Genomic DNA, 22155 nt, shown 5'->3' on the forward strand with positions numbered 1-22155 from the left:
GGGTGAGATTAGTATCTAAAAAACCCAAAATATCCTGAATTACTTGCTGAAGTGACTAATAGTTGAAACTCTTTTTTTTCATCAAATATGTTCAGTGAAAAATATCACAAGGTCTGGGGAAAAAATGGAGGAAAAAGATAATTTTTTAAATGTTTTATTTTGGGAATTTGATAATGTTTCTATTCATTGAAGAATGAAAACTGGCAACTTCTTAATCTTGTTGGCAAACATTTGACCTTGTAAACATGTAGGAAGACAATTAACTTTATGTGTACAAGCAGTCCCAAGAAACTGCTTGAACAGAGTGGTAAACAAGGGGTTTTGAGCAAATTTGGAGGAACAGAGTAGAGTTCCTTCCACTAACAGATGGCTTTGCAGCAGGTAACAGAAGAAGATAATGAGTAATCAAGTGCAATGACTAAGCTGCCTTGGACAGGTTGTGTTTTCTATTCTGCTTCCCACTTCATCTCTCCATCTCCCTGTCTGTAAGGATTCAACCACTAACCTACATCTTGATGAAGCCCTCGTCCTTAAAATACTTCAAAGTGAAAAAAGAGATTGGAGCAGCATTAAGTATAATCTGATAATTGTGAAGGAGAAGGTCAGTGATCTGGAGTGAAAATATCAACACAGTATTTGAGGGAAATAAAGTTTTTCTTGGGATGACGTAGTTTGAGATCCTTGCCAGAAACACTACAAAGAAAATGAAACAGATTGGTGATTTGATAATGAACTGCTAAGGAGAAGTAGGAGGTCTTCTATTTAGCTAGGAATGTTACATTTTTATCATGTATTTGATGAGTCATATAGTGAGATAGCTGTTTTGGAAGGACAAAACACAGTTACCAGGAACATATTTTGGGAATGCTATTTGGCATGAAGAAGGCTACTAAGGGAAGTTATTAAAGCGTGTTACAGAAGCAAGAAGTTATCAAGAATTCTGTATTACAAATAAGAAAAATGAGTCTTTTCAAAAACAAAATACAAGGTGTTCTACATTCATGTAATGGAAACCGTAACAGCAAGGTTTATCAGAAAGTATAAAGTTATTTTGCATAACTTTATATAGGATATCAAGGTATGGAATAACTGCATACTTAAAAAAAAGCCTTTTCCAATGTGAGTTCTGAAGGCAACTGCATGGGTGAAAAATATGAAGTGTCTTTGCAGATGTCCTTATGGTTTCATAAACAAGAGACAGCAGAAAATACAAGAGGTGAACTGTTGTACGTATGATGTGTGTGTGCTTTGGGGGAGATACTGTGTTTTCACAAGAAAAACATCGAAGTGAGCAAGTCAGCCTGTTCTCATAGGGGAGCACTGATCTTCTCAGTGACAGGTAAGCAGAAGCGTCCTAGAGAACATTCAATAAATGAATCCTGCACAAACTCAAGCTCACAAAATTGAGAAGAAAGGCAGTTCTAAAGCTGCTTTGTTATCAAGGCTAAATATTAAAACAAAAATAAAACCTAAAAATTGTCAGTGGTATGAAATATTTTATAAACATGCTATTATTGAAGATACTGATTGGGGCGATTCACATGACCAAAATACTGTAAACTTGTTTACTTCATTCTGGAATTTAGAATCCATGTTTCTATCAGTGAGAAAGAGATCTTCTTTATTAAAGAAATCATTACCTCATTTAAGGCTGCTGAAAACTCACAAGTGCTAGATCTTGAATGCCTGCAAGTCAGTGTGTTATCTAGCACAGTTCAACAACAAATGCAGGAAGAGGTCTTCTCTATACTGGTCAAATCAGACTAGAGAACAGGATAAGCTACCCTTGTAAAGTATCAATTTGTTATTAATTGGGACTTCTATTTACAAATGTATGCTAGAGAATGCCTGTAATAACTATTATGAGGACTGGGGCTTACACTTTTGAAAGAAGAGAATGTGAATGAATGTTAAAAATGCTTGCTAGGTCACAACTCTGCAGTCCAGGATGAATGCTTTTGGTAAAACAGAGTAAAAATACTCAATTCTTACATCATATTTAGCACTTGTAGATGTCCGATATCTTTTTACTGAGGTGAAGTCTTTCCTCTGAAGTACCAATTTCAAGTTCAAGACTTGTGTTCTTTTCCCACTTACATGGGCATTCCTCTTTTCTGTGGCCCTTTCTAAGCCTGCCTATTTCTTCTTGATTTGCTCAGTTCACTGAACAGCACAAGCAATGAAATGAAGGCAGTAGCTATTAAAAACAGTCATATGGTAATAGGAAAGAGGAGATAAGAAAATAATAATCAGTAAAAATTAGGAGTTTGAAACTATTGAAGATTGACAAGAGAAGTTGGAGACAGCATGAAAGAAATCCCTGGCTCTTAATGGAAATCAATAAAATAATGGGCTAGGTGTTTAGTTTTGACTTAACTGTGTGTGTAACATAATAAATCCTACTGGGTCATAAGCCAGATGGAGATAATGAGCCATTAATAATAATGTAAAAAAGGGACAGGTATTCACTAATAAAAAACTTATTTTGTATTTGGAAAGCTATGAAATTATGTAGGTGTATCTGGTGATGTGATTGACAACAATGAAGCACTCTAGTCCATTAGTAATAGCAGACAGAAGATAGCATCTCCTAGGGATTCAACTTTTCAAATTAGTAGGGCTAAGTATCTTGTGAATTGTGCTTTCAAGGGTGACATTTCTTAAACAGCAGCTGAAATCTGTTCTCTTTCTCCATTTGGGGTAGGACATTAAGTGAACAAGAGTCCTCAAAATAAGCTTAAATACAGAGTAACCCCTGAACACTGCACGCTTTCCCCAAAAGAATTGGTTGAAAATATATTTACATTTTTCAGGGTTTAATATATCTACTGAAATAAATAGACTGAGGTACCCTACAAAGCTGTTGGGCCCTTTTTTTCAGGAAAGGCAAGCAAGACAATCTCCTGTAATACGGCTTATCTGATCGGCTTTTAGTAAAACATCAAAACATTAGAAATGAGCAAGATGGGGGGAAAAATAATCCTAAACTAGTAAAGCACCAAAGAATGTAAAAAATACTCAATACACAATATGCAAAATCTGCCTGGTGGTGTAAATTTATTTTCAGTATCTGAGTTTGCAGTTTTGATGGATAAAGGTAACTGTGTATATAATATAGTTGCCTTCAACATCGTGATAGGAAAATGGCACTATTCATATCTATGGCAGCCCATGTGAAATAAATGATGAGCTAGCTGGTTGACAGATCTCAAAAGCAGTTGTCAATGGGGGTGTTTTTACCAGAATCTTGAAGAGATAAGTGATAGGTCTAATATTATTTAGTATTCGTTTAGTAGTACAAAGTAAATAGAAAATCACTTAAAAGTCACTTTCAAAGTTTGGTGGACAGCTAAACTGTCAAGGTCAAAGAACTCTTTAGATTGAGAGGTAAATTAAGCCTATTGAAAGAAAAAAAAATGAAATCAAATAATCCATGTAATACCTACATGAAGGCATAGGACCAGACAGAAGAGGCTGCTTTGAGGAGACAATATGAAAAAGATCAGGTAAATAACTAGGATCAGAGCAGGTAAATAACTCAGCATGATCTCTATGTGTGATGTGTTGGCTAATGAGGTTGTAATGTGATCTCTGGTTGTAGAATTAAGGAATCACCGACAAAAAAAGGAAAGGTCTCCATTTTTTAACCTTGTGTAGGGCAGCTTTATAATTCTGTTATTTATGATTCTGGTTTTGGGGCCCAGCTTTTCATGTCTATGGGGAAAACTTAGTTTTCCAAAAGATGAGACCTATAATTAGCTTGCAAGAAGTACTCAGAGAAATGCATAAAATGATATTCTTCTAACTAAATAGGTCAAACCCTTATGATTACAGCGTTAATACAGTTAATACTTTAATGGGAAGAAGATGTAAAATATGCTACAGCAAAAAGAGTTTAGAAAAATTAGTAATTTGAAACTGAAACTAGGTAAACTGGAAAAACGTTTGAACATAGCAAGCTAAAATTGAATGAGTATTTTCTTCACCTATTGATTTCTTGGTGCCTAGCTTTCTTTCATGATAGCCTGACTCTTAGTTCTTGTTTCTATAACAAAAGTGATTTAGTTTGGGGTTTTGTGGATTTTTCTTTCTCCTGAATTTTCAGCTTCTCTGATGTGTGCTGGAGTATATTGTGTCTGATTGCATCAATCATGTTGTGCTTCCTAAAGTAAATAATACATTGTCAAGTTATGTATTATTTAACCCTGAATAGGGCCTTCACATGTGCACACACAGGTATAAATATACTATTTGCTGTGGTGCTGGAATCTGTATTTGCCAGAAGGTATGTAGGAAGAGATAAGTGAATTAATTTTGTCTGATGTTGGGCTTACTTGGATATTGAATTAAAAGTTCAAGTTGAACTCCACCATCCTTTTAGGAGACATTATGAAATGTTGTAAAGGCAATGCATTTTCTGCTGTTTAAATACCCAACAATGCTAACAAACAAAAAAGCATCTACCTGTAGTTCTTCTAGCACTAAGGAGGGGCAGGATGGAAGACTGTTAATCCTTTGATTTGTGAAATTATTAATTCTTGTACATTTAAGGCTGGAACTGTATCTAGTAGTCCGCTAAAACATTTCATCGTAGTCACATAAATGGTAATATTTGGGATCTAAAGTTTATTCGTATATGCATTGTGATACAGGTCAGTTGCTTTTAATGAATCGGATGTGTGACTAGGCCTCCAATAGTTGTTTATGGTGGTACCCAAAAGTTTCTTGGGTTTTGCCTTAGCTGAAATCTAACAACTTTATGTGGGGAAAAACCTGTTTTTTCTGAGGAATTGAATAAATTTCATGGGTTTAATTCACTCTGATTTCGATTAAAAGCTATGTTCTGATTCTCTAGGTGGTAAGTTTGCACTTAAAATTTGATTTCCACTTACAGTTAACAATAAGCAAATTGAAAAATAAGAAGTTTACTTACTAGCTTGATCAGAAACTTCAATACCTTGCTAAGTTTAAGTACTGATGTATACACTGCAGTAGTGAATTGTGCCTGACTAAGAAGCTACATGTGGAAATCCTATAAAGTAACAGGAGTTAAAATAACTAGGAGTAGTAACATTGCTCATACTGATGTTCAAACTCATATCCCGGCCTTGGCCTTTTTATTCCTGCAGTACTGGAGAAAAAAGGCCTTTCAAAGTCTAATCTGACAATTTTTCTTCTTTTAGTCAGCCCCAGAAGCCAGCTGGGAATGTGGATACATAAAGCTGCTGCTCATCAACACAGACAAGTTATGATGAGCCTGTGATAAGTGAGGGGATTTGACTGTAGTCATTTATGTCAAATGTACCCTCAGGACTGACAGAATCAATGGTACTGCAGTGACAACAGGGCTAGAAGTGGTTTTTTTTATATGATTCTTTATTTTTATTTCAATGCCAATATTTTAAAGTTCAGTTGTGAAATCAAATTACAAATATATTGCATCTTGCCAATAACAATCTTTGTATGCTGCCCCTTTTTGCCTTCTGCAGGTATATTTATTATTTACAGTTATTTGTACCATATTTTTGTAGATTATATTCAGCCTGTGAGCCATTCACTGAGTACTTGCTGTTTGTTGTGTCTGTGAACACCAAATTAGTGTTAGTATTGTTTCTGCAAGCAAGTAATGTAGGTATTAAGCAAAAGGACTGCTAATGCATTCTGGATAATTCCTGTCAAAATTTTAGTTCCTACTATGAATGTCCAGTTACTGACAAAATATTTACAAATTGGGAATCTGATTCCTGAGTGCATGACTATTAATAGAAAATTAGATTTGGTGCTTTAAGTTAGAAAAATAGTACTTCTGTTTAACTATATGTTGCCTTGAACTGAAAAGCTAGACCATCTGGTATCTAACCTATTAACTTAAATAGCATACATAATATTTACTTTGGGATAAATATAGAAAAGTGAAGAAAGATGCTATTTTGTTATTCAGGACACTGCATTACATTTTCATATGATGAGATACATTTCATGTGACAGATACTTGTATTGATTTGCGGTGGGCTTACTATATAAGTTTGGAAGGTTATAATTTATTTCCTTTGTGTAAAACACTTTCAGCTATAAAATGGGATTCCAGGATTTGCTTTCAGGGTTTTGATTTTAAACTTTTACTAGAGGTATGTTTTAGCAGCTATTGAACTCAACAGCAAAACTCTCACAGGTTTCTTGACATAGGAATGGGGACCGCCTCAAGTCATTTTATAATTATACATTGGTTTGAAAGTCTGAGTTTAATTGTGATGCACAGGTTAAAAAAACAGTGTCTTATGACTTACTCATAAATATTACATTTTTTGAATTTGCGAGTTTTAGTTGTCCAGGCACCTTGATATAAGATGATTAGAATAGTCTGATTAGGTGTGATATGTATTTCCAGAAAAATACTTTTCACATGTTTACTAACCATTTACCTTAGAAGACAGCTTACTATTTTTTCAAAATGTCATTATTGCTAAATTCAATTTAATATAAATTGTTTAATTGCATACAGAATAGATTTGAGGTGATGCTAAGTTGGAATTATAGGTTAATAGTCTAGTACTTAAGTTACATAAAAAATGCGTACTCTAGGAAGAAGGAATGAACAAGAGTTCTTACTTGTCCTGGGTTCAGCAGTAGCAGTTGTGTTTGCTCTTAGCTGGTGCAGTGCTGGGGTTTTGACCTTCAGCCTGGGAACAGCGCTGATAGCACCAGTGCTTTTAGTTGCTGCTCAGTAATGTTTGCTCTGACAAAGGACTTTCTGAGTCTCATGCTCTGCCAGGGAGGAGGGGAAGCTGCGAGGAAGTAGAGACAGGACACCTGACCCAAACTGACCAAAGACATATTCCATATCACAGCACGTCATGCCCAGTATATAAACTGTGGACAGTTACCCAGAAGTGCTAGATCACTGCTTGGTAGGGCTGGGTGTCAGTCGATGGGCAGTGAGCAGTTCTATTCTCTTCCCTTGTTATTTCCCTTATCATTATTATTATTGGTGGTAGCAGTAGTGGTTTTGTATTATACCTTAGTTACTAAACTGTTCTTATCTCAACCCGTGGGAGTTAAATTCTTTCAGTTCTCCTCCCCGTCCTTCTGGGAGGGGGAGGGAGCGAGTGGCTGCGTGGCTGACTGGGCTTAAACCACAACAGAACTGTTAAAATGTATTGAAAAATATTCCTCCAAAGTAGAGTTTTAAACATCATTGCAGACTTTTAAAACTAATATTATTCATCTTCATCCTTTACATATTAGAAAAATAAACCTTTGACATTCTTATTGCTACTGAAATGCTTGAATTTTATTCTTCCTATGCAAAATATCAGTTTATTAAGTTTCAATACTGACAAAGTCAATATTGCTAATCAAAAAACAGTTTAGCAGTAAATTCCTGTAACTTCTGAACTATTTTATATATTTTTAAGTATACAGTATTTGTGTGTTTCTCATTTTAGTGATTAAATTATGACATTATAATGTTATGTTTGTGTTTGGAACTAAAAATATATGTTTTTATTTGATTACGTGTGTTAACCAAATATCGTATCACAGTTCATCGGTATCACACTACTACAGTTACATGATATTGTAAGTTAAAGGCCGTCTTAGTTTATTGATAATGTTTTGAATGGGATGTGGCTTTATTAAAACCAGTGCACTCACTGTCTTCAGCACTGAGCTGATCTTAAATATATTTACCATAGCCAGGGTTCTAATATTTGAAGTAGTATTTTACAAATACAAAGAAGTACAAATCTGTACAGCGGAGAGCACATTTGTTAGACTGGACAATCTCCCCGATGCAGCACACTTTTTTTCTGTTATAGATCCTTTACAAAGGTGTTTTCAGAGTTACACAGCTCTATGTACTATAGGTGGTTGAAGATTTTTTTTTTAACTGTCACTAAATAAGCATCTGTGTGAGAGAAAATAAAAACAATTTAGTGCTATCAGGTTTTTTTATTATCCCATTCAGAAGACATGAAATTACTAGACAGAACTGTAAAGCAGGCAGAAGCAGATATTACTACCAGCCTTTAGAACAGAACCCTAAGAAAGGACATGGTGCTATTAAAGCGGTGCTAGCTTTCCTGAATGCCAAAGGCCAGCTGAGGACCTCCTGAAAATGTCATACAAAGCTTCTTATTCAAAACAGTGAATTTTATGGAACAGTACCTCCTCAAAAGCATAAACAAAGTTATACGAACTATGACATAGCCTTTATAGTGATGCCTGGAATTTAATTTTGCCTAGTTAGAATCATAGAATCATAGAATAGTTAGGGTTGGAAAGGGCCTTAAGATCATCAAGTTCCAACCCCCCTGCCATGGGCAGGGACACCTCGCTCTAAACCATATCACCCAAGGCTGTGTCTACAATTTCAACTCCCATATGACCATACATTACCTTTCATTAATTATACTTACATGGTGCCTGGTGTAAACAACTTTTCACTTTTGTGATCATGGTTCAAATAACATCTAGTAGAGAAGTGACTAGAAAAGCAGCTTTCTTCAAACAGGTGATAATCTGAAGCTTTATGTTAAGTGAGCATAGAACTTAATTTCATCGCAATTTTGATGTCACTATTCAGCGGTCTTTTAGTCCAGAATTTGCTACCTTTATACCGAGTAGTAGTGGATAGATCAGGATCTTTAGTGTTTGTCTCTATGACAGGTTTTGGTCATTGTGAGAAAGTTGATTTAGCCACCTGCCCTAAGCCATGTTCAAACTATAAGAATTTTCGAGGAAATCCCCATGATTACCAGATGTCCAGAAGCAAGATCAGTGTTGGGAACTCTGAGCTAACTTAAGCATCTCTTACTACATCGACTTTATTCAACAGAGTATTTACCTGGTGGTTTTCAGAAAGCTGCAGGCTCTTCCTTACAGTCTCTGGAGAAGAGGTAGATGCAGTTTAGCACTGGGCTTGCCCCAGGCTAATAAGTCCTGCAGAGAGGCAGAACATAACATTTCAGCCCTGGGACTGCTTGTCTGGGTTTGTTAACATGCAAACTGCATTCACACAGCTTCCTGTTTGCTTTACTCCCTGACCCATACTATCAAAAAGAGCCTAACTGTGCTAAATTCTCAGTGTTACTAATGCCAGTGGAGTGGAACTGCACTTACGTGTTGGCGTGAAATTTCCCCGGGGTTAACAAATACTTAATCCGTGACTGCATGGGCAAGTGTTTTAAGCCTATTGGCATAAACTGTTTTGACAGTGCACACAAATAATCTGAAAGAAGCTAGGCAAAAGAAAAGGACAGCAGAAACGCAGGAGCTGTTTCAGTCTGATCTTACTAGTAGCCGGTGGGATGCCCCAAAACCTGCCAAAGGCTGAGAGAGCTAACAAAGGAAAAAGCATATTCCTGGGAGGCGTCCCAGTGCTGTTCTGAAGTTAAGCTGTGGCATAAAGAAACCCCATAAAAAATCAAGCAACTAGTGTTTATCAAGGCAAAGGCACAGAATGAGGCCAGATTTTCCTTCAAGAAACTACTGCCAAGTGGCCTTGAGCTATGTGGAAGAGATAGACAAGATATGTCTCATAGAAACTTCAGAGGTAACCCGTGCCCATGGTCTTTGCCACTATTGCAGTGCTTCAGTAAATGGAGAATGAGAATCCTGCTTATTCATCCTGCATGTCACACTATCTGAGATTCAGTATTGTCTGTCACATTAATGCTTGTTATTTAATAGCTAGCATCTGGTTAGAAGTTTCCCATAGACATACTGCATTTTCTGTCAGATTTTGCTGAGTAGAATTCAGATCTGTGCATTGTTTTCAGGCTTGCATTTTCTTCTTTTCCTCTGGTTCCCAGAAAGGTCCCTATAATTGTTCCTAAGCTAAAAGGTAAGTTACTACAAATGGTTTTTGCATTTCATTTGCACTTATTGCTACATCTGTGATATTCCATTTTCTCCAGTGTTGTCCCATGTAGCTTGATTTTCATTAATGCTACGGTCCCTTTGTATGATGATTCTTTGCTTTACGGAAATGTTACTTTAAGACAAAAACAATATACCTGACTCCTTCAGAGTATAAAAGTATGGCTTGCTCATTGCACTGAGCTATTTAGACTTTTATATAACAAAAATTAAACAAAGCATAGTGGTTCTTTTAGGAGTTTCATGTTATAATGCCTGGGAAATATACAATGCTCTGCTTCTGTTAATGGTAGTTTGGTGGATTACATTGGTCTCTGCCATTGAGACTGTATTTATATTCTCAAGAAGTAAAGTATTGTAAGGATCCTCTAATTAAGTAGCTGATGAAGCTTTTTAAACAAAGAACTGTTCTTTTCCTTTTGCCTATACCTGTGTAAATACATATTCTTAACAGCATTTTACCCTAATTGCATCAAAACAAGTTTCAGTTGCAGTTTTTCTAGATCTAAAAAGCAGCCTGGCTAGTTGGTTTCTTACATGTTCTCCAGTATTCTCCTTTTTTTGTTATTCTCAGTTATTTTTTGCTTTTCTTTACTAACCATTAAGTGCCTCCAGAATAATTTCCATGCTCATGACTTCTGTTAGTAAGTTTTTTATCAAATCTTCAGCCCTGTAATTCTATAAAATGACTTTGTTCTTATAACAGTATGCTAATTCATGTTCAAAGAATTGTACCCTGCAATACATGTCATAGTTCCCCATAAGCATTTTCTGTTGATTCGATCAACTTACTTTTCACCACCTAGCAACCTCAAAATTCAGAAAACAGAAGTGAATCTCTTCAACAGATATTTTATTAATTCTCAGCTCATTGTCATAGGCATTTTATAGTGTCCTCAGCTGAAATTAGGAAGTTAAGTTCTGACTTTGAATAATATATTTATCAGGGAAGATTTTATTCCACTGGGGTTATGGTGCAGCAAATGAATTTGTTTGCAGTTCAGCAGTCACTTGAGATATTAATCGAAAGTTCAGAACATCTGTGTTTCTCATCAGATTTAGCTGATAGCACGCTTGGATTCATAAAGAACAACCTGAAAAAACCCACAATGTATTTAATTGGGCTACACATTTAAGGAAAACTTGAATTCATAATGTTGGTATTCAGAATTCATGTAGTATGTAGAATCATAGAATCATAGAATAGTTAGAGTTGGAAAGGACCTTAAGATCATCAAGTTCCAACTCCCTTGCCATGGGCAGGGACACCTCACACTAAACCATCTTGCCCAAGGCTCTGTCTAGCCTGGCCTTGAACACCGCCAGGGATGGAGCATTCACAAGTTCCTTGGGCAACCCATTCCAGTGCCTCATCACCCTTACAGTAAAGAATTTCCTCCTTATATCCAATCTAAACTTCCCTGGTTTAAATCTTAACCGTTACCCCTTGTCCTATCACTACAGTCCCTAATGAAGAGTCCCTAAAGAAGAGTTCCATTTTCATTTTGAAGTATGAAGTTTTGTAGATTTTGCATGTTTTAGTAATTACGTAGTTGTCAGATAATTTCTGTAGGGGCTATTTTAATACAGCCATACTGATATTCTGCATCAGAATTCACAGGATTACAGCATCCACCTTTATATAATGTATACACATGGAAAGAGCAGACACTTGAAAACAGGGGTCATGAGAATGGTGCACCAAAAAGAGGTATTTAGAAGACAAGCTGGAAGGAAGAGATCCGAAATTCCACCTCTTTCACAAATCTCAGTGTGCCTGAGATTGGAATTGGCAGATTGTAACAGCTGTGGTTGTGTAGGTGACCCTGTGGATGTGGTTGTCTTTCTCAGCTTTCTTTTGAAAAATGAGAGTGCGTTTTTAGAGCCCTGTCACTCAGGCAAAGGAGGCTCTAGTTTTTTATCCCCATTAGCCTTAAGCGATCCAAACCTGTATCTCCTATCTGTCTCTGCTTGATCCTATGTTTGATGAGCTGCATTAGAAGGGAAAATTCTGTTTTTTGAGAAAGGGATGCTGGGGTGAAAAATACTTCTGATGCCCAATCTCGGGAATTATGAGGCTTTTTTTGTTTGTTTGTTTGTGGGTTTTGGGGGTGGGTTTTTTTGTTGTTTTGTTTTTTGTGGGTGGTGGTTTTTTTGGTCTTTTTGGGTTTTTTTGTTTTCTGCCATTGGAATAAAAGAGAGGAGAGCAAAATGAGCAGGGGGTTATAAAAAATACAGACAGCAGAAAATTACAAGTGTATATACATATATATAATGGTAATTTAAGGTTTTAGGTACTTGTTTCTATTTAAATATTGTTTTCAAGCTCCCAGTTCTTCAGTTACCCCATCTATACTGGTTTTTATAAGAGCAATGTTTTATGGGTCTGAAATACTCACACTTGGGAGAATGTTCAAAAACTATGTAGACAAGGCCCTTAGTGACATGATTTAGTGGTAGCCTTGGCAGTGCTGGGGGAAGAGTTGGACTTGATGGTCTTAAAGGTCTTTTCCACTCTAGCTGACTCTATGATTCTAGGATATGAGCATCTGTACACTTACAGCTGAGTCAGGTTAAGAGATAACACTGTCGAGGCTGACCATGCCCTCCCCAGCCTACATCCATGGTCTGCTGTCAGATTTACAGATGTTATAGTACCTCTGTAGCTCAGCTCTACAAAACCAGTCTCAGTTTTAACAAAATCCAATCAAAAGGCTACTATTGTCAGCATTTGTGCTAACCCAAAGTGTTTTGACAGGAGCGGATAAAGGCAGTGACTGCATTGCAGGCTCTGGCTGTCTGAGATGGTTGGAGAGGTGGCCTGGGGCAGCAGCACTGCACCTGACTCAGCAGCCATCAGCACAGCATGCCTAGCTGCCAGCAATGAGTTCCATATTTTTTTCAGCTTTCTTAGCTTTAACAGTGCTTGCAAAAATTGTGTCTCAGACATAATTGTGATTTCTGCCATGAATCAAAATAGCTGCTGTTGCAGCTGGCAATTTGTGTGGTCTCTGAAATCCTGAATGAAATACAACCTGATCTAGGTGAAGATGTCCTTGGTCATTGCAAGCGGGCTGGACTAGATGATCTTTGAAGGTCCCTTCCAACCCAAACTATTCTGTGATTCCATGATTTTTGAAAGGTCAGTTCCACACTAAGGAAAGCATGTGGATCACAAGGTGAAAGTGGCTGGCTGGTTTTCTATGTGTTTGCTGTATGATGTTAATCAGTGGTCCAGAGTTTATTAGCTTTTACTTTAAAACTAAAAAAAAAAAAAAAAAAAAAAAAAAAAATTCCTCTCAGTAATGTGTTCATCTGACACTTTTATTTAGTATTTGGATGGAATAGGATTCTATCGTGATCAGGTCTTCTTCCTTTCTCACTTGTTTGACAGAATGAAAATGTTGCAGTCACTGACAGCATTTTAATTTCACCCACAAAATGCATTTTATGAAGGTAACACCTAATTCTAGCAAAAATAAGGACCCATCAACAGTCATAAAATTGGGAAAAAAAAAAGGCTTCTTCATCTGTTTGTTTTTCCTTGTTTATTTTTCATGTTCCCAGCCTGTCAGTTAGTGGTGATAGGACTAAACAGAGGCAAGCGAGGAAAGCAAATGTAGCTGTGAAGCTCTGTCAGTGAACTTTTTTTTTCATTGGAATAATATATGTGCTGTCACACATCTGCAGTTTTGCTGTTAATTCAAACTTTTTCTGCCTGACTGAATTAAAACAAATAAGATGGACAGGCTGTAGAGGTGAACCTACGTACACAGTTCTTATATGGACTCTAATATATAAGGCATAAATTACAGAATCGGTAAGTTACCTTAAAATGGTAAGGTTATACTGTGGAACTTTTGTGCACATTCAAAAATCAGAAGGAACAGTATTGGGACAATTTCCATCAGCATCTACTGTTTTTCAGGCTTCTTATATGTTACTTACTAAAAAGTCACCTATGGTAGCTTCACAAGCAAACAGTTTTCTATGCTTTTAGAGGAGAAGTTGCTAGTATTTTTCATACTTATTTGTTGCACTGTAGGTAATGTTTTTTAAAGTAAATTCCTTAAAGATGAGAGGATATTGTTATGAGGACCAGAATGTTCATTCTTAGGGCACATCAAATAGCGGTGATGGGGTAGTAGAAAGAATGAATACAACTTTCTTGTTCTGTTTTTGTTTTTGCTAGCACTATATTGAATAATAAATAGAACATTTGGTTATATCCTGTTTTCCTAAGAAGAGCCATCTGCTTTTAGAGTCGGGTAGGTTGCATTACTGGCCTGTTTTGTGACAACCTGCTAGCTGAGCCGAATAAAATCAGATGTTGATTAAAGTTCACCAGCAAAGATTCTATCAGATACTTTGATTTTGTTCATAATCCCAGTAGATGCCTAATCACAGAAGTCTCATCTGAATTACTAGAACTACTATATCAGAGACAGTGTCTTAGCTCCATGTCCAGACCTTCTTGTGTCAAGTTGACTGATATGCTTATTTTCATATTGGCCTCTTAGCTTGTTTGCCTTATATCTCCGCCAGTAATATTTCTTTTTCTTCAGTAATATGCATTAAGCCACTTCAGATGTCCTTCCTGATTTCTTACACTTCTGCTTCACTGTTGTCAACTGCCTCCTGAGGTGATCAGAAAACAAGAAGAAACACAAAACAATGCTCTAGTTCAATGTTATTCCCATACTCTGCTGTTGAATAATGTTTTAATTTGCATTGTTACCTTCTGAATGTTTATTTCCCAGATGGCTTAAGAAAAAAATATCCTTACTCTTTGGGTGAAGGATTTTGTAGAGAAAATGTGTTTGCTCCAATGACTCAGATTCGTGAAATATGCTGTCCTTCCTCAGAATCTGGTTCTGCAAATGCACGCACATGTGCACATGATTTCCAGTGTACTGCTTTTGCCACTGTTCTTGCTAGAACTGTAACATACACATTCATGTCAACACTTGAGATCATGCAGAAACAAAGACCCCTCTCCCTCTGAGGTGTCATTGCATGGTGACAACAGATGTGAGGCTTCTGAAATTTGTCAGCCTCTGGACAAAGCAGAAATCTTGTTCTTGGCAAGTAGTCATCTTTATGTATTCTCTGTTATGTTTCAACAAACCTTGGCTAAATCTGCAAATTCTGTGGAGTGAAGTACTGCCTAAATTAGCCTGGCAGGTACAACAGATGTGTTCCTCATTTTCTGTTGTAAAGTATGACACGGTAGTGTGAGATGCTAAAGAGGAATGGGCTTATTTGATGACTAAACCAATTCAGATTTACATGAGGTGGTTTAAATCTTTGGTTCTATCAGCAAGTAAAAGAATATAGTTAATAGCCTTCTGCAAGTCATTTCTTCAACTACATAACTTGTCCTAAGTATTTCATCGTGTTTGGTCCTCATATTGTGTATTTTTGCTGGCACCTATATGTTGCATAAGATCTCTATGTGTAACTCAAAGAACTGGATGAATTTTATCTGCTGTTCAGCACACAGTAGTTTACAACAAAACTACCAATGCCTTGTTAAATATTCATAAAAATAAGGATTTCTGATTAACTGAAAAATCCCCTTGATCTCGGTAGTAGAATTTATGGTGTCAGTATTCCATTCAATAATAAATAGTTATTTCTCTAACACATGCATAGATAATGATAAGTAAACTGAACTTTAATCTTTTGGGTAACATTCTGTTGCTTCTGAATATTTCTCTTTATTTGTTTTATGATTATTAATAGGCATGATAAAACCAGAATTTCCATGAAGCATTTTTACAGTTAGGAAAAAAGGGTGAAGAGACATGTTACTATGTGGAAGTCATGCTTTTGAGACCAAGTGAAATAATAGCTAGGATTAAAGTTGGACTTCTAACAGTCATCTTGGTAATTGTTGCCAAAACCCATCTTGTAGCTATGCAAAGCATGGCAGATGGTCCTTTCTGATATCTCAAAAAGTACAGTATAACCTTCTTACCTGATGCTTTGCTAATCCTCATTCTTTATGAATCTGCAGAAAAAAAATTGGCAGTGTTTTCACTTCCACTGAGCAGAGATTTAAGATTAAGGAAAAGTGCTGAGAGAACAATTCACGTATTGCTGGGGATGTCATTATTTTTAGAGTAGGATACTTAGTAGGACAAAGTACTGTATTAGATAGCTGACATGTGTGACATACGTCCTTATTTTCTGTTCTGCTTTTGTGCCTGATAAATTTCTAAGCTTGGTACAATATATGGACAACTCTGTAGGTACTGAGAGTATACAAGTTTCCACGCAAAATTCTTCAGTCTTTATTGCAGAACCTGTGCATAAATTGGTCAACCAGCTTTTGGGTTTTTATAGCTTTGTGTGTTGTCATGATGCGTGACATGAGCTGCATAGTGCATCTGCTTAATTGTAAATTACTGTTAAAAGTATTGATGAGATTCTTCTTTTTTAGTTTTACAGTAAAGCTATCTCTAGACAGCTGTAGCTGAAAGATGGCTCTTTGATTAGGAATCTCTTCTTGCAGTGATTTTTACTGAGAGTGACATTTTTGGATATGATTTCCCCTCCCATACATTTTTGGATATTTAAACTGGTTGTGTTTAGGACTTCTAAACTCCATGAAATCATAGAATAGTTTGGGTTGGAAAGGACCGTTAAGATCATCTAGTTCCAAGCTCCCTGCCATGGGCAGGGATGCCTCACACTAGACCCTGTCTGCCAAGGCTGTGTCCAGCCTGGCCGTGAACACTGCCATCTCAGGATGGAATTAATCTGGAATTCTGAGAATTTGTTAGGGCTTTCATTTGAAATCAAAAAGCACAGCTGTGTACTGCTTAGGTTGAAATTACTACTCCATTTCAGTTTAGGGAACCATTTCTTACTATAGGGATACATATACCACCAAGTGATGTCAGATCAAAACTTCCCTAGACCCTGTCTAATTCACACACTTCCATAGACCCTCTGGTCCACCTTCAGCACCATTCATTTTTCACTGTATATACACACTCAGGAAATGTATCCTGGATTTCAAGCACTGAATAGAATTTAAGCTTATTCAACTCCAAGCCGCATGGTTTTGTGGGAAAAAAAGTAAGGTGCTAGAAAGACAGAGTCATTTAAATGCCAGAAAATATGAGCATTGTTCTTTGTTTTAGTCAGAAGCAATCAATTCTGTCTTATAAAACCCATTACCAACTGAAAACATTTATTAGTTTAATATTTACCAAAAACAAAATTGAAGAAAAGCTCTTAGCTCAAATCCCTGCAAAATTTTGGTGGTCCCAACAGATTGCTTTTGACATTATGGATATGTACAAGAGAGTACAGCACATTCCAGCACTCCTGGATCAGGTGAAACAAGCAAAGAAGAACAATCCAGTTACTCTGGCACGTATTGTAAGGTTATGGTGCCATTAGTGAAGGTACAGAGAGGTCAACATTCGAAGCTGCAGCACTGCAGTGCTAATAAGCATCTGGGCAGAAGTAGCTTCATATATAGACATGTATTTGACAAAAAGTATGTAATACAGTTTCTGAATTAGGATGAAATACCTCAGCACTAAAGGTAGACTTGAGAATGGAAATGAAACTATTTGTGGATGCTTAACAAAATTGCTTTAAGCTAAGATACTGTATGTAAAGTCATTATATATATATTTGTTAGTTATAGTCAGGGAACTCTGGACTGCTTGTGTTCAAACTGTTCCATAAAAGGGTACACTGGAAGCAAAGGCTGTCATCATTTATGTCAAAATAATAAATACATTTCCTACATAGATTATATATGTAATGATCATGTGGTCACCCTTAAATACAGTTCATCATATGGCTTTTTTCAGAATAATTGTAAAATATTTGGAAGTTACACTTAAATTCATACTTGTTTCACATGTTAGGAAATTGTTTAGTTAGATTTTTGATACCAAGTTCATGAACTTAAAAGGATTTGCCTAACCAACTCCCCAAGATAACTAGAGCAGACTGTATGAAAGTAATGTATGGTTGATCAAATCAAAATCTATGTAACGTTCATCCAGACTAATTCCAAAATAGTTTCTAAAGGAATCGTATTTACTGTCAGTGTATATGTCTCTATTCTTACTTCCTTCTTAAAAGGTTAGCTTATTAAATGATTAATTACTCTTCATTTTAGCAACAAGGCATACATTCCTCTTCCATTTGGAATCCTATAGTAAGGACATGACAATAGTGCCTACATAGCATTTGTTTGATATTTAGACTTCTTTCCATGGCTCTGGGTAGATACATGACCTTTTTTTTCCATATTGTCTAGCACTGTGCTAACTTTTCGACATTTGCCATTGTTTTTCCTAGTGTTTAAACAGACTATTTGTGTTGCAGTTTAAGTTAAACACATTCTATTTTGTTCTTGTCCTGACTGAGAAGTCAGAATAATCGATGCCTGTCTTTTTATAACATCCGTATTGTTACTTCCTGACAATTTTGTCTTCCCTGAGCTATCTTTTCTTGAGTCTAAGCAAGCCTTTTTATCAGCAGCTTCACTTTCCTAACTTTTAATCACTCTCTGTCATTCAAGGTTGTGAACTCTCTCACTTTGTTCATTCTCTTTTTGAAGTGTGATGAAAATGTTGAAGCTGGGTCCTTGACAGTATAAAATAAAGGGAAATATACTAATTGCTGATTTTAAACATAATACCCTAGTAATATTATTCAAGCCTTGCATTTGCTTTCTTGTTGCCTGTTTTGAAGTTGAGATAGTTATCCTGTTTTCTACTGTTTCTTTACATCTCATTATTTGTCTCTATTTAAGTGCCTGTGTATATTTTTATCAACTACATGATTGATGCCAGTCTATTTTTTCAATTTATCAAGCTCGTATTATTATTCCTTTCCTGAAATATACTTAGTTTCATTTCCCAACCTTTAAATAATTCATAAACTTGATTAGCTTATTGCCTCCTTTCAATTCTCCAATTTAAGCCTTTATTTGAACCCGAAGAATTCCTAAGTATCATTTTCAAGGTCCAATTCAAAACTCAGTAGCCCAATGTGGCTTCAGTCATTAATGATATTTCACTATTCTAGGCTCTGCCATAAATGCGTGATGCCAGATGCACTGTTTTTTTGACTGGTTGCACTTTTCCATGACGTAGTTTAAGTACTGATCTTTACATATATCCAAAGGCTGTTCTAGGTAGTTACGAAAACTTCCTGAGGAGATACATGTAACCTTCTGTCAGTGTCAGCTAAAAAAGTAAGCTGAAAGCTGGATATAGGTAGAGGAACAACATGGTCTAGTAAATCTCTGTTCTGCCTCCTTTGTCTAGATACTGTTCATTCCCTGCTCAAAGACCTGGAGGAAGACATTACAGTTGCACTGTGATAGTAAAGTCTGTCTTTTGTAGTTCTCCATTCCTCAAGCTCCTGTAGCACTGGGTTGTGGAATTCTTGGTAGCTGGAACCAAAAAGCCACCAGGAAACCAGGGTGTCTCCACTGTGAGCAGCAGTCACTCTTCCATATGTTACTGTCTGTTGCTGCTCCCCAGCACTGTTTTAGGCATAGCAAGAAGCATTCTCAGAGATTCTTGCTTCTCAGAATCTTCCTCCAAGAACTGCTTTAGCTGACCACTCTGGTTCTTCATCCTTTTTTAGGAAACCCCAGCTTTATATGTTGATTTTTACAAAGAGGTGGGTCTAAGGAGAGCTGGCACTTTGCATTCAGAGAACCTAAGAACACATTTTCCATGGTAGATGAAAAAGAGGGCAGTTGTCTATGGCCCCTTCTTGGCCTCTTTCAGACAACCCAGGAGTGAACTAATCATGGGGTGGGGGTTAAAGGCTAATCTTCGTGCAAGCTTCCAAAGGTTAATTAGTGTATCTCTGAAGAGTAATCTCACAGTGAGAACATCTTAAAACAACCTTACTTCCCACTATTCATTACAGCTGCTGAGCTGCCAGAAGAGGAGCACAGCCATTTCCTCCCTCATCTTTACTAGAGCTTTGCTGCCAGTAGAAAGAGCTGCAGCTGCTACAAGGAGAGGCAGTAATGCTAATGAGTTTATTCTGTGAACTAAAGTGTGAGGGTCTCCTTCTGTGACTCGATTGTGAAAAGGTCACACCATAACATCTTATTAGACCTGGTATGGATAATTTGCATTAGTGCTCTCTTAGTTTTTGGGAGGAGTTTGTGGCATTTTGACTCTTTCTTCAGGACAGATTTCCTTTACACCCCATGATGACTGAGAGGCTTTGCTGGTCAAGTTCTCAGTGCCTTCTCCTCTTTATGGTAGTGCTTACCAATAAATTCTCTCACTAAAGCTACACAAGTCAACTGTTAAGCAGAGCACTCTTTGCTTTTTCATCCATGTCCTCTTCCATAAATGATTTATTTTGATTTCTTCAGGTTTTCTTATTGTTAAAACTGTGTTAAATGCATTAGGATTTACATACCCTGCAGTATGAAACAGCAAAACCACTAGATGTTGTCTTGCCGGCTATTTTTTCTTGTTCTGTGTCTGAATCTCCAATTGCCAATTAAAATCTGACTTGAGAGGCAGAAGACTTGAGCAAAACTATGTGCTGTGGGACTCAAGAGCAGCTGGAGGAAGGAGGTAAGCATGGCTTAGTTAAAATACACTTTGTTCAGGTGTCTTCTGTTAAACTGAAGTGACAGGTAGTTGGGCTCCTAGCAGAAAAACAGGTTAGGTAGATAGGAGGAAAGAAAGGTTAGGCTAGCAATAAGAGTTATTCTGGCTTTAAGCATCTTTAAAGTAAAATAACAATGAAAACAAAACAGAAAAATAACAAAGGAGTTGGTTTGCTGGGTTGTATTTGGGGTTTTGGTTTGGTTGTTTATTTGGGTTTTTGTGTTGTTGCTTTTTTTTTGACACCAGACGTGATTCCCAGGAAATTTGAGCTTCCTGGGCAAAGTTATTCTTCATATTAAACAGGTAGAACAAAAAATTGACAAGGATTTCCCTAAAAAGGAAAAGAGGTAAAGAATTTTTACCAGAAGCTTTGTCAAGTAATTAACAAAGGATGTGAGCATAATGCAGTAGAAAAACTTTTTGCATAGCATCTGGGCTGGTAATTTTTTGAAATATCATAGTTACGGCTCCAAAAGTTTGAGAACACCCTTAAGGAAAAAGTGCACAAATCAATACAGCCCTTGCAAAGAATTCTTTGGAGCTTACAGTAGCATAAAGATTAATTTTGGTTTTCTGTATTCTTACAGGTTTTGGTTATTTCCTTGTAAATGCCGTAGGACTAGCAATAATACAATTTTCAAGTGAGCATAAACTAGTTATAAACTAATTCATTTCAATAGAAGTTAGGAATCTAGCTCAATAGAAAATCCCAATCTCATCTGTTTTTAATATTTTTTTCCCTGTTAGCTTAATAATCAGCTCTAATGACAACCTATTTTTTGTGATTCTTTCTGCTGTCTCCCCAGTAAGAAGCTCTATCAATAACTACCTTGTATCGATTAGGAATATAATTCCAATTTTGAGAAGAATATAACTCACAGATAGTAGGGAGTGTTCTTACACATCTTTCTTAGGCTGTGTCAGCATTATTTTAGATTTTGAGCTTGCATAACATCTGGGAAGAGGAATATCTTTTCAGCCCTGCTTTCTGCCTAGTTTTGGAAGACTTTTTCCTATTTTTGGAAGCTATTTTCCATCACTCATGTAAGTTTTCTATTAACTTTATTGGAGAAAGTGACCTGGGCCTTCATTCAATACTATAAGAAGTCCTTACATTAAAAGGAACTATGTAAGCCTTTTCTGTCATTTCTGTATGTGCCACAGGTATACCTATAGATCAAATTAAGTAGTATTAATCAGTTAAATATTAGTAATATATTGAAGAAACATGCTTAGTAATGTCTCTACTTGATTATGGACAAATTCAGATCTTTCTGCAAAGAAAGGAGTTAAATTTGGGGTCTTCCTGTAGCTTTAGGTAGCAGCTTAAGCAGCAATGCTTTCTTGCTCTGTTTCATCTTCTAAAATGTTATTTTCTGATATTTCTGTACTACAATGAAATATGCTTGCTGGAAACTTTCCAAGAAATAAAAAAAATCTTCCTCCTAATATTTGCAAGAGGCATGCATATAAAATGAATATAAACAAGTTGGAGCAAACATATCACCAGCAAGCATGTATTCCCCCTGTATTTAGTTTGCACAATCAGATTTTCAGGTGCTACTGGAACAGTGAGGATAAATTTCTTTTAATATATTCATTTATCATATTTTAATCTGATAACTTTGTTTGAGCCCACATATTCTTCTGC

General features: G+C 36.5%; 1 long non-coding RNA gene across 3 annotated transcripts in view; it reads left to right on the forward strand.

The window, feature by feature from the left end:
• The window catches only part of LOC133219734 (uncharacterized), a 192541-nt gene that overhangs the window by 144245 nt on the left and 26141 nt on the right, over positions 1-22155 (forward strand). For 2 of the 3 annotated variants that reach the window (XR_009727498.1, XR_009727500.1), the window contains exon 3: positions 5184-5259. This is a non-coding gene — a long non-coding RNA (uncharacterized LOC133219734). Of the gene's footprint in view, positions 1-1153; positions 1340-5183; positions 5260-22155 lie in introns of those variants that run through there. The other variant, XR_009727499.1, reaches the window with a different exon arrangement.

The sequence above is a fragment of the Neopsephotus bourkii genome, unplaced genomic scaffold (genome assembly GCF_033783945.1).
Source record: "Neopsephotus bourkii isolate Nb327-2 ecotype Australia unplaced genomic scaffold, CSIRO-AGI_Nbou_v1 NB_1373, whole genome shotgun sequence".
Lineage (NCBI taxonomy): Eukaryota > Metazoa > Chordata > Aves > Psittaciformes > Psittacidae > Neopsephotus > Neopsephotus bourkii.